The sequence below is a fragment of the Phacochoerus africanus genome, chromosome 16 (genome assembly GCF_016906955.1).
Source record: "Phacochoerus africanus isolate WHEZ1 chromosome 16, ROS_Pafr_v1, whole genome shotgun sequence".
NCBI lineage: Eukaryota > Metazoa > Chordata > Mammalia > Artiodactyla > Suidae > Phacochoerus > Phacochoerus africanus.
In genome coordinates, this window is record NC_062559.1 from 25,352,941 (window position 1) to 25,366,779 (window position 13,839).

Sequence of the window (13,839 nt, forward strand, 5' to 3'; positions counted from 1 at the left end):
GTATCCATGAGGATGTGGGTTCAATCCCTGGCCTCAGTCACTGGGTTAAGGATCCAGCATTGCTGTGAGCTGTGGTGGAGGTAGCAGATGTGTCTTGGATCCCACGTTGCTGTGGCTGTGGTGTAAGCCAGCAGCTGTAGCTCCAATTTTACCCCCAGCCTGGAAACTTCCATGTGCTGCAGGTGCAGCCCTAAAAAGACCCCCCCCCCAAAAAAAACCCCAAAAACCTCTATATAGTGTTTTTTTCAGTAGAAATATATTTCTCTGTTTTCTTCCTAGATCAAGCTATTCAGACTCAGTTATTTAGATCTCAAAGCAGGAGTTTAATGAGTCAGATGAGAAGCCAAGAGTATCATCTCTTGTGAAGGCATGCCATGTTAGAATGAGGAGTTTAGCTCAAAAAGAAGTGGTAGGTTCATTTGCTTTGTTTCATAGATTCCACGTATAAGTGAACACAAACCATATTAGCCTTTCTCTGTCTGACTTATTTCATGTAGTATAATCCCTCTAGGTCCATCCATGTTGTTACAGATGGCAAGATTTCCTTCTTTTTATGGCTGAGTAATATTCTATTATGCATATACACCACATCTTCTTTATCCAGTCATCTATTAATGGACACTTAGGTTGCTTCCATATCTTGCTATTGTAAATAATGCTACAATGAGCATTATTTATATTTATATATATTTTTTCCTTTTTAAAATTAGTGTTTTTATTTCTTGTAGAAAAATACCCAGAAGTGGAATTGCTGGATGGTATAGTAGATCTATTTTTAATTTTTTTGAGAAATGTCCATACTGTTTTCCGTAGTGGCTGCACCAGTTTGCATTTGCATCTACAGTGCACATGGGTTCCCTTTTCCCCACGTTCTTGCCAACACTTGTTATTTCTTGTCTTTTTAATGATGGTCATTCTGACAGATATGAGGTTTTGAGGTTTATGACAGATAGGAGGTTTGCATTTCCCTGATGAGTAGTGTTGTTGAGCATCTTTTCCTGTGCTCAAAACAAACAAAGCATAACAAAACAGAAGAATATTCACTGATGCAGGGAACAAACTAGTGGCTACCAGAGAAGAGGAGATGGATAAAGAAGATGTGGTGTATATACATTTTTATTTCACTTCCCATGTAATTCTTCCTATAGGAAATGAATGTTTGCCACATACAATTCAATTTTTATCCCTATATTAGTTTCTGCTTCAAATTAACAAATTAGTATTCATGATTATACGTTGGTTTTTAAACTTAATTTGAGTCTGTCCATGAGATGTGTCAAGAGTGCTTAAAAAAAGTTTTCTGTCTGGCTGCAAGGCTGAGAATCAGATCTGGGCTTCAGAAATGAATAGCAGCCATGCAGTGAGACACATACTCTGCAGCCTACGTGCTTCCTGTACGTTTGATACATGTTATAGTATTTCTGTACAGCATCAATGATGTTGCATTCTCTCCATTTGGCACTTCGGTCCCAGACACAGGGTAATCTATCTGACATCAAATGGACGTTGAAGTGGCCGTTTCTATAATCACCATACAAGACCACCGCACAGATCATCCAAGTATTTCAGCCATACTCCTTGACCATAGGCCATATTGTGCAACCACTCCGTGTGTAAGGAGGACCTTGGCGGTGGGAATGACTGCATGCAGTCTTAACGGTGCCCAGGCTAGCTGCCTACACATGAAAGATGAGCAGTACACTGCATGGCTGACTCCTTCATTTTGTTCACTTAAATTATCAATGAGATAGGCACTTAGTAACGAAGCATATGAGCTTTTTCAGGTCATCAGGATGCCCTGATGGGACTATAATTGGTTAAATTCCTTATTGTCCTTCTGTTTTGTCTTAGTTTTAGTTTCAGCAACAACAATCAAACTTACTCTTTTGTATGCTTTACCAAATTTTTTACTTATTCTCACAGCAAGTAAGTGAGATAGGTAAGGTGGATAATATTATTCTCATTTGATTGATGAGGAAAGAAGCTTAGAAAAGATAAATAATTATACCAAGCTTAACACAGTCAATAGGTGATGGAGTTGGAATTTGAAACCAGATCTAATGATCTATGAAAGTACAAGTCATGTATTACTTTAATAGTCCTTGGAATAGTGGCTCTTCCACTTTGTGTACTTCAGAATCATTTGGGACCCTGATTATACATTGTACTAGTCCAGGCTGCTAGTTCCTTCTTCTCAAAACAACTGTAGTGAAACAATAGTCAGAAACAAAGCAGGAAAAAAAAAAAGACCTGAAAACCTAACTAAAACCTGTCACAAACTTTTGGGGAAACCAAGGTGCTTGGTTCGGTGAGGGCTATTAATATAGTAATGGTAAGATTGGTTGGATAGGAGCTATTAAATTACCTGAATGCAGAGAAAAGAATTTTTAAAAAGAAAATGGAAAATTAAAGCTAAGAGATACAAAGAACAGAAACAGAAGGATCAAAATTGGATAGTAGGTATTGTAGGAAAAAGAGGAAAAGAATAATGCAAGATGAACATATTTAGAGAAATAAGATAAATTTTATCAAATTAAAGAAAAGTAGAAGACTTTAGATTGAAAAAAAGAAACTTAAAGAGAAACAGGAAAAAAAGGAAAATTTCACACCCAGAAATATTATGAAACCAAAGCATGAAAGAAATCTAAATGTTTCTGAGAGAAAGGGCAAATTCTTAGAAGTTTGCTGGGCCAAAGAATACATGCTTTTGTAATATTAGTTGGTTTTGCCTGGGTTACTCTCTATAGGAATTGCATCAATTTCTGCCCACACTAGCAAAGTATGAGAGATGCCTGTTTCCTGCAACCCGGTCAGCATGGTGTGTTATCAGACCTGGAATTTTTGACATTTTGATAAATGGCATTTCTACTTATTTTCAACTTACAATGACCTCATTATGAGAAAAATTTTGCATATTTTCATGTTTAAAAGCCACTGGATGTTACTCTTTATATATAATTTTTCCCACTTTGTCCTTTGTCTTTTGACTTTGCTCACAGGCAGAAATTTCTGATTTTTACATGAATAAAAATTTAAATAAATTTTCTCTTATAATTTCTGAATTTTTATCACTGTAAAGAAGGGCCTTCCCACCCCAAGGTTAGAATTCCTTGGAAGCACCTAGTTCAGAATTTCTGGTCCTGTAGTTCTGGCATAGAGCCAAAACTCTGCTTTAGAGATCTCCCCTCATACCTTTATGTTAGGTACATAAGTGATTAATATCACAGCAACTCAAATGTCATTTGATATTAAATCACTCACAGAAGGTACAGCTCCGATTCTCAGAAACTATTAATACAAAGTAAAGTTGTAATCACTTTGAATACTTAAAACATCACAAAAGGGTAATATCAAAAGGTGTAGAGGGAGTTCCTGTTGTGGCTCAGTGGTAACGGACCAGACTAGTTAGGAATCATGTGGATACGGGTTCAATCCCTGGCCTCGCTCAGTTGGCTAAGTATCCGGCGTTGCCATGAGCTGTGTGTGGTGTAGGTCGCAGATGTGGCTCAGATCTGATGTTGCTGTGGCTATAGCATAGGCCAGCAGTTGCAACTCCAATTCGGCCCCTAACCTGGGAACTTCCTTATGCTGCACATGCAGCCCTTAAAAAAAAAAAAAAAAAAAAAAAAAAAAAAAAAAAAAAGTTGTGGAACCATGAAGTAAAAGTATGTGAATAAGGCTCCCTCCCAAGCCCCTTTGCAAGGATTTTCTTTTCACCTCCATCAGAGCCACTGTTCTTTCCAGATCCTGGGCCTCTTAGCACAGGTGGGCGTGGATAGTGCAACTCAGGCCACACACAGGGAGCACAAGCGCTGGCAGTTCTAGAAAGGAGTTTCTTCTTTTGCTGCCCATACTCATCTGTTCTCTGCTCTCTAAGTTATCTCCCCAACATCTATTCCATCAGTTAAGGATTCACTGATCCATTAAAGCACAGCAAGCTTCTTTCTCTCTCTCCCTCTTCTCTCTCTTCTTATTCTCTTGGATCTTAAGACTTCATTTGGTCCCACGGTTCTCAACCCCAGCTGTACAATAAGTGACCTAAGAAGTTTTATAAAACTCTCCCTGAAAGAGTCTCAAGCCGAGCCCGTTAAATCAGAATCTTTGGAGGTGGGGGTCGCATATGTTATAAAATCTGCTCAGGTGATTGTAAAATTCAGTTGACAGTCCCCTTCCCCCTCATCTAGTCCACCAATCAACTCGGCTTGCACAGTGAAGAGCAAGCTGAAGGATGCAGGAAGAATTTTGACAAACCTTGGGACGTGCTGCTGGAGATGGTACATTCCGGAGAAAGGTACCATTTCTGGATAGATGGGTGCGGTAAAGAATTTGTTCTCCCAGAGCGCAGCATGAAAACCTTAGGAAAATTTTGACATTTTGCTTTATTTTTCCAGAATGCCCTGAGAATTGTTTTCTCTCTCTTCATTTCTTATCACGCTAAAGGAAAGATTAAGTCACCAATGATCTCCCTTTCTTCCTATCTTTTATTATTCCACGCTTCACTATCCCCCCGGAAACTATACACAGCTTTGTGTGTGTGTGTGTGATGTTTTCTAGACATTAAGTATCAGATATTCAACAGCACAGAAATTGAGTAGAATTCTTTTTTTTCCCCCCAATCAAATACATTTTTCTAATATTTAAAGATGTTCGTCATGCTGAAGTAATTGCCCCCTTACTTCCTGCATGTTTAAATGTGAATGAATAGGCTCATGTGTAACTTGGAGTCTATCTCTGCATACTGGCTGCTGGTATTTATAGCTAAAATTTTAGACAAAAACCACTGTTCTAGACCTAACAATCCCATTCTGTTTACCACAGTCGCTTCCATAGCGGATGCCCATGACCTGAAACTAGAATTTCCTTGATTCTTGTCATTGTCCCCATTTCTTCTGTTTTCTACTTTGCCATTAAGTCTTCCTTTTCTCTCTTCTCTCACAGCGTAATCTTCCTCATATTCCTACTCAGTTGGTTAAGTATCCAGCGTTGATACTTAAACTCCAAATCAATAAAGTACCTCTTTTTGAAATAAATTTTGTCTACACAGATTGAAAATATGATTGCGTTAATGACAGCACTATTACAGTTATTGCAAAAAAGGAAACAAGTGCCCCCTATATTTTTGGCCAAGTGTACATTGGACCCATTCTCCTTTAATTCTATATTTTCATTTTGTACCCCTCAATAATAATAGATCCCTATGTAATGTCATGTAACATATGTTTGTTTGGGGAGCTCTGAATATAATTCAAGATAAGAAGCTTACCTAAAAACCGAGCTCTATTGATACGAAAAGATCATACATTTAAATAGTTATATGTAATAATCTGATTCTTTTTTCTGTGGAAGTTCCATAGCTTTTTAAAAAAATAGGCGACTAAACTAGAAAATAATACTAAAATAGAGCCTTTAAGTTTACCACTTTTTTTAATTTATTTTTTTTTATTTTTTTATTTTTTATTTTTTTGTCTTTTTGCCATTTCTTGGGCCGCTCTCACGGCATATGGAGGTTCCCAGGCTAGGGGTCGAATTGGAGCTGTAGCCACCGGCCTACGCCAGAGCCACAGCAACTCGGGATCCGAGCCGCGTCTGCAACCTACACCACAGCTCACGGCAACGCCGGATCCTTAACCCACTGAGCAAGGGCAGGGATCGAACCCGCAGCCTCATGGTTCCTACTCGGATTCATTAACCACTGCGCCACCACGGGAACTCCTTAATTTATTTTTTTTCCCACTGTACAGCAAGGGGATCAAGTTATCCTTACATGTATACATTTTTTCCCCCACCCTTTGTTCTGTTGCAATATGAGTATCTAGACACAGTTCTCAATGCTACTCAGCAGGATCTCCTTGTAAATCTATTCTGAGTTGTGTCTGATAAGTCCAAGCTCCCGATCCCTCCCACTCCCTCCCTCTCCTATCAGGTAGCCACAAGTCTATTTTCCAAGTCCATGATTTTCTTTTCTGTGGAGATGTTCATTTGTGCTGGATATTAGATTCCAGTTTTAAGTGATATCATGTGGTATTTGTCTTTGTCTTTCTGACTCATTTCACTCAGTATGAGATTCTCTAGTTCCATCCATGTTGCTGCAAATGGCATTATGTCATTCTTTTTTATGGCTGAGTAGTATTCCATTGTGTATATATACCACATCTTCCTAATTCAATCATCTGTTGATGAACATTTGGGTTGTTTCCATGTCCTGACTATTGTGAATAGTGCTTCAATGAAAGTTTACCACTTTTTAAAACTTCATTTTACTTAGATAAAATGTGATTGTGAACTGTAAAATTAATGTAAACCCTGAGTAAAAGCTTAAAGAAGTTGAACTAGTACTAATGAAACAACAAAATGTTTCTTTTATCATTAGAGATAACTTGAGAATTTGGGGGGATTTTGATTCGCTGGTAACTAGCTTTAGAATATAATTTCTTCACTAAAAAGCAAGCAAAGTTATACAAATTTGGATAACTGAGTGTTTTAAAAGTATACTTGATATGGAAATAATTTGCTAGTATTTTCTAAAACTTATCAGAATATTGTTCTACATTTATGTCAAATATTTCATATATTTAAAAATAAAGACTTCCTGCTCACCACATCCTTTTGCTTGTAATAGCAATAGTAGCAAAAAATGTAAATTAGTTATGAATCATTTGTCCTGAGTTTTTTCAGTCCCTTTGAGTGTCTTTTACCTCCTTGTTTTCTATCCCATTTTCCATGTCACTTTTCAAATGAGAAATGTCAGCTCTGTTTTAGCCTTAACAGTGTGCAGCTTTTAGATAGCATTGAGGGTTAATTGGAATTTTCCGTCTAGTTACATTCTGAAAATTAAAGAGTCAGTTTATCAATAAGCTTATGGTATCATTTCCATTTCTGCTGTTCCTCAAGTTCACTAGAGGAGTCTGACTTTTATCTTTCTTGGTAGTGACTGCCAAGTATAAAATTCTTAACTATGGTGATTTTCTGGGACATAATTTTCTTTTTTAAATAATAACAATAGGGTATCATTAACTGGTTTATATTTTTATGGCAATTTAAAAATAATGTGGCTGCAAAAATTAAATGGTAAAGTTTTCATAATTAAAGGATTAAATTGCCCCATTAGAAATGTGATTTTCTTCTTTGGTGTAATGTCTATGTTTATGGCTGAGATAAAGAATCAGCTGAATTAATAAGAATGGAATTTAACAGGAATGTATGTTACATTTTCTGCTTGTATTTTTACAAATATTTAAAAAGAATCACCCAGTACAGCTTGTGGAAGAAAAGGCTTAGAAGTTGTGTTAGGCAGTAAGTTTAGTGTAACCAAACAGTAGCTTTGAAAAAGAGAATTTGTCATTATGCTACATTATAATAGAATCAGATGTTGAATAATCTACTCTTCTCTTTACTGGTTAGGTTACACCTGATGTACTCTCTTTAATCTAGTCACCACAATTTTTTTTTTTTTTAAGATACAGACCAGGGTCCCATAGAGTATTTAACAGAATAGGTTGTATTAATGGCCATTGGGGGGGAAAGAGGTTCTGCGATCAACCATTGAATTAAACAGATTTCTTCACTGAAAGACTTTTCAATGATTTAATATGCAAAGCACAGTTTACCTCTATGAAAGGACATGGTGGGTACATTTTTTCGAAGTAACTGACAATAGAAATCACTTTTATTTTTTATTTTATTTTATTTTATTTTTTGTCTTTTTGGCATTTCTAGGGCTGCTTCTGCAGCATATGGAAGTTCCCAGGCTAGGGGTCTAATCAGAGCTGTAGCCACCGCCCTACACCCAGAGCCACAGCAACGCGGGATCTGAGTTGCGTCTGCAACCTACACCACAGTTCACAGCAACACCGGATCCTTAACCCACTGAGCAAGGGCAGGGATCGAACCCGCAACCTCATGGTTCCTAGTCGGATTCGTTAACCACTGAGCCACGACAGGAACTCCAAGAAATCTCTTTTAAACAGCATCTCTTACATCTGGAGAAATAACCTGAGGGGTAACTGGGTTCTACAGAATACAGTTGAGAAAATGGTGATATGTTCAACTGGAACTTGATCAAAGGAGAGTAACCAGCAAAGCATTTCTCCACTCCTCGCCTGACCTCCCCATCACGCTGGTCTCTCCTGTTGGTGACCTGGATGTTGTCTTACTGTTTGGCTTATACTCAGATAAAAAGAAAAATACATTTCTTGCTTTTATGAAAAATCTGAAGCAGATACAAGAACAGATTTGCTTACTACAGACTTAAAAGTTTTATGATTAAAAGTCAAAACTGGGATTTTAGAATGTGTGCAAACTGTTGAAAGTGACATATTTACATTTCAATGTTTTCTATTAATGTGGAAAATGTTTACTGGAACTACTGTATAGAGATGGCGTTTATTATTATTATTATTATTATCATTATTATTATTATTATTATTATGTCTTTTTGCCTTTTTCTTGAGCCACTCCGGAGGCATATGGAGGTTCCCAGGCTAGGGGTCGAATCGGAGTTGTAGCCACCAGCCTACACCAGAACCACAGCAATGCAGGATCCGAGCCACAGCGTCTGTGACCCACACCACAGCTCACAGAGCAAGGCCAGGGATCGAACCCTCAACCTCATGGTTCCTAGTAGGATTCGTTAACCACTGCGCCACGATGGGAACTCCGAGATGGCGTTTATTATTGATTATCTCATAGCTTCAGATCTATATGAATGTGAGGGTTTTAGTCAAATTTTCTTTGGGAGTATGTAGCACAGCAGAATACTGTCGTTTGAAATGTATAAAATGAGTCCAGCAAATGCCAGATAATCTTTCAATGAGGTAATCTTTCAGTTACCTATATGGAATACAAAAATTATAGAAGTAGATTCCAGAGCTATGGTGCACCCTAAAAGCTAGCCGGGCAATCATTTATCTGATAATTGAATTGCTTTTACCCATCAAATGGTTTGGTAACTAGGAAGGTTACAAAATATCCAAAAGCTATAATGTTCAGGCAGAGTTAACTGAATCAAGTTACCTCACACATTCCTCTCTGTTCTAAAATGTTGTAACTCTGATGTGAAGGATTAGAATTAATTGAAAATATGAAACATAATACAATTTTATATATTTCATTTAAACAATATCATTTTGATGTGTTGAAGGCAATTGCTGATATTATTGCATCAATTTTTTTTTAAGCGGCTATTTTTATACAACTAATGTTCCATTCACATTGCCTCCACACAGCAGGGGCAGGAAATGGTTCAGAGCAGAAATAGAGAAGAGTTCAGGCTTAATGAATGTCCTAAAAATCAATAGGGGATTTGTTTTACCTTTATTTGTTTCCTAATGTCTGATCAATATCAAGTCTGCTGAGGGCATCCATGAGGCTGAGAGGTTCCTACCTGAAGTTGATGCCATCTTCAGCTTCACCAGTTGGCAGATCCTATGTTATACCTTCCCTCCCATCTTCCAATTCTCAAATACTGGCAATAATTCTGGAGAGTGGAATTTCCATTTGCACAGGAAAAATGGAAACAATAGAACTGCCAATAAGTTTGGGGAATCTAGAACTGAAATAATGTGTGCCACCTGCAACAGGATATTAAAATGATTTCAGCGTTAGAGTCTTTTCAATTCTTTATTTCTGTTAGCATTATTTTTTGAAGTTGTTCTCTTTGAATTCAGCCAGTCCTAAATTTCATATTCAGTCAAGCCCCACACTAAGCCTTGTTAATGCTCTTGCAGCTCCTTTGAAAATCCTTTCCTTTTTATTCATAGTGGCACCTCATAATATAGCTTGTTCTCAAATCAAATCTGAGTTGTTACTGTAGCTTTTGAAGTGGCCTCTGACTCCACCACAATTAATTATGCACACCTCAGATGACTTTTCTTCAAGACTTGCAGTTTTAGAGTTGGATGGCCCCTGGGGATCCTTAGCTGTCCAGTAGCATAGAGACATTCCAAAACTCAGACCATTAATAGCTCCCTATCACCAATATTGTACTCAATGACCTTTCCAGCCTTGGATCCCCCCCCTTCCCCTGCGCTGCCTTAAACCATTTTGTCCCCATCATACCTCAGAATGGACTTTTCAATCCTTGCCTCTACTTTGCCCCTTATATCCTTTCTTTCTAACATATTCTCCTGAAATTGTTGGACATTTTATTGATAAGATGAGAGATTTGCACTCAGTGATGAAAAATAATACAGAGGGGTCCTTTGGCAACATTTTACAAAATAATAAAACTGTGTCAAAGCCAGGATACTGACATTTGATACAACCCACTAATGTTATTCAGATTTCCCAAGTTTTACCTGTTCTCTGGTGTGTGTGGGGTGTGTGTGTGTGTGTGTGTGTGTGTGTGTATGTGTGTGTGTGTGAAGTGTATGATACAATGTTATCACTTGTATGGGTTTGTATATCCACTAACAGAGTCAAGATACTGAACATTCTGACACCACCAGGATCCCTTTTATAATCACAGTCACCTCTTTCTTCCCCAGTCCCCCACTCCTAACCCCTGGAAACTACTAAGCAGTCCTCCATTTCTAAAATGTTCTATAACTGGAACCATGTAGTATATAATCTTTTGGGATTGGATTTTATCACTCACCGCAATTCCCTGGAAATTCATCCAAGTTAAGTTTTTGGTTTGTCAATCATACCTCAACATAGTTTAAAAAATAATTGCCATTTAGTTGATGTTTGTTGACTAGATAAATATATAATTTAATGATTGAATATGGACAGTGCCCTAATGCCCAGTTGTTTTTCCTGAAAACCTTTGCTTTAGATACTTTTTGACATCAGTTTTCTAGAATATTGCATGCTTCCTGGTTTCATGTGAATTGAACATACATGAAGAATGTATTTTCTTTTATCATTATGGCACCTTAAACACACCAAGATAAAAACAAACACTTTTGTGGGGAGAAGAAGAACTTTTAAGCTCCTACACAAAATGTGGATGAAACCCAGTTGGCCGATATGTAGCAGAGAAACCACAAGCAGGAAGCAGGGAAGGGAGCTATCAGATAAGGAATATCAGAGCTTATCCTTACTAGCCAGGGTTCTCAACTCTAGCTATACAGGACAGTTATCTGGTGAGTTATTCAAAAGCGTTGATGCTAGGGCCCCGCAAAGATCAATAAAACTGTAACTCAGGGGGAGGCAGACTCAATCCAGAACTGTTATTTCTAAAAATGGTTGTTTCCACTTGGCATCAGCCTTAATTTTGATTGAACGCTGCTCAGGTCTTATTAGCTTTTATGTATTTTGAATATCACCTCTAACTAATCATACTTCACATGGCGTTCTAGAATTTAACAGATTATTTGACTTTGATTCTGAGGTTTATCAGAAAATTAAAAGAGAATTCTGATGTCTTTGATAGACAACAGAACAGGTAACATAAATTGTCAGGTACCCTTGGTAATCCTACAAGCCATTCACTTTATAAGTCTGCTTCCAGACTCCTGTGAGAACTTCTTTGTGCTTCTTCTCTGCAATATATCCTTTAGACTACAACGAAATTCCTTTAAGAAGTTTTGACAAACTTTGGTGATTCCCTCCCAGTATCCTTCTGCCACTCTTTCTTACTGACAACTATCATTTATTTTGGGGTGGCAGTGTGCCAACTAAAAATCCCAGTTTCTTAGCGTGGGTGTCCTTGAAGCTGTGGATGGCCATGTAACAGAGTTATGGTTAATGGTGTGAAAATATGGTCCTATGTGGGAGGTCTAGAAAACTACTGTCACCTAATAAAATACTGACTAGACAAATCTCGCGCGCACCTTTCTGCTTGACACTCTTCCCCGTCATTCTTATCCTCAAAGAGATGACATGAATGGAGCTGTGGCATCCGTCTTGTGACCATGGGTTATGCACTACGGAGGATGGAACAGAAAGCTAGAAGAAGCCTGGTTTCTTAAGCCCCTTCACTAGATTTAATCTGAATGTCCCTATCTCTTAGCTACTGAGTGAAATAAACCACTTATTTCTTGAGGATTCTATTATATGGGACCAAATGCAATTATGTTTTATAAAAGAGTCGAAATCATCGAAGACAGTCAGCTCCTATGTAAAATTATGGAAGCTCCTTGCCCAGTTTCCATAAATTCAGTTCCTTAACCATCTAATATCACTTGCTCTACTTTCTCAATGCTTGTCTTATCTCAGTCTTTTTTTCACAGCATTGCCCACCCCTTGTTCATACTTAGACCTTGCTATTATGATCTAATTTTTTCCTAGTTATCCTTTCCTCTTCCCTCTTTGATTATAGACATTTGTTCACAGGTCTCAGGATAAAGTTCTGCACCAACCAAATACTTACATGCTCTCTTACAGATTGCACTCTACCCTTTTGAAACCAGTATTGAGATACTACCCTCTGGCTGTCGTAAGTTATTTCTCATTCCGCAAATGTACCATATTCTCCCACATCCACCTCTCCCTGACAAGTCATTCCTTCTGCAAAGACTGACTACTCACCTCTCCTATCTATGTAGCTAACTCCTAGTCTTACTTTTAATCCTCAAAAAAGCTGTCTCTCCCAGTGATAAGTTTTTTTCCTTCCCTTTGTGCTCTCACAGAGTTTCATAGATATTTTTAATTTGGAAAGAAGTTACTTGTTTATGCGGGTATCCACTACACCTTGAGTACCTTGAGGACAAGAATAAATTCTTATTAATATTGGTGCTCTACCCTCCCCATCCAGCACCTACAAAGCACTCAAAAAATATTTGTTAAATGAATGTTGACTCTCAGTTACCCAAACTTAGAAGAAACAAAAATGCAAATTAAACCTTCATAAAGTAATATCATTCCAAACCTTCAGAGCCAAGAAGTAATTCTTTTTGTCTCCGTGGAGTTTTCAATCTAGTTCCAAACCTCCTGAGTAATAGTTAACACTTCCTGAGGCATGTATTTATCCATCTTTGATATTTTGTGCACACATTTCAGCCAAGGTGCACATATAACTGTGAATATATATGAACACATAACACATAATCCCTTTTGACTCCAGGAGAAAAAAGGGCTTCCCAGTGAATACCTACATACCTTAATGTTCTCAGGGGCTACCCTGAGTATCTTAGTTTTGGCTTTTGTAGAAGCAGACCCTGAAACAAGGATTTAAGTGTGTGTCATTTAATGTGGAGGCAACCAGGAAATATTGGAAGGGAGTGAGCAGTGAGAGAGGAAAGGGAAGCAGTGTGATAAACTTTGCATTATCCATCCAGCTACTCTCTGGGCATCTGAGGCTTGGTCCTGTTGAGCAAAGTTCAAAGACAGTGTGACCCCTGACCCAACATTGCAGTACTCTAGGGGGAAGCTAGAGTACTTAACCTTCAGCTCCATCACCATCAGCTGAGGGCCACTCCCAGAGACCTCACTGTACTGTACTGGCCTTTCTAGCCTTCTCACACCTGGTCTGAGAGAAAGCCCTCAGGTAGAAGTTGCAAGTGTTTGCAGAAGGAAGCCTTTGGCATGCACTGTCAAAATGAGAGCCAAGGGATGCAGGTGACAGCATCTGCTCTCTTAGGTAATCTAGAATATAAATAAAATCGCATGTTCTCTAGTCACATTCCAAATGTCCCCAAATGATCAAAAGATATTTTTTTCCATGTTGTTATTTGGACTCTAGAACAATGGTAAAGTAAGGACGCTAAGTAGTGGAGTAAGGATATTTAAGTAAAGGATGATAGAAGAAGAACTATATAGAGGAGACTACTCAACAAAAAAGACTGTCCTTAAAGAAAGAGTGGAGGAAGTCTAGAATGAATAGAAGTCAGTGTAGAGCTGTCATCAAATTCCTGAAAGGCTGCTGTTGCACAGACAGATCTTTGTGGACTCGGAGTA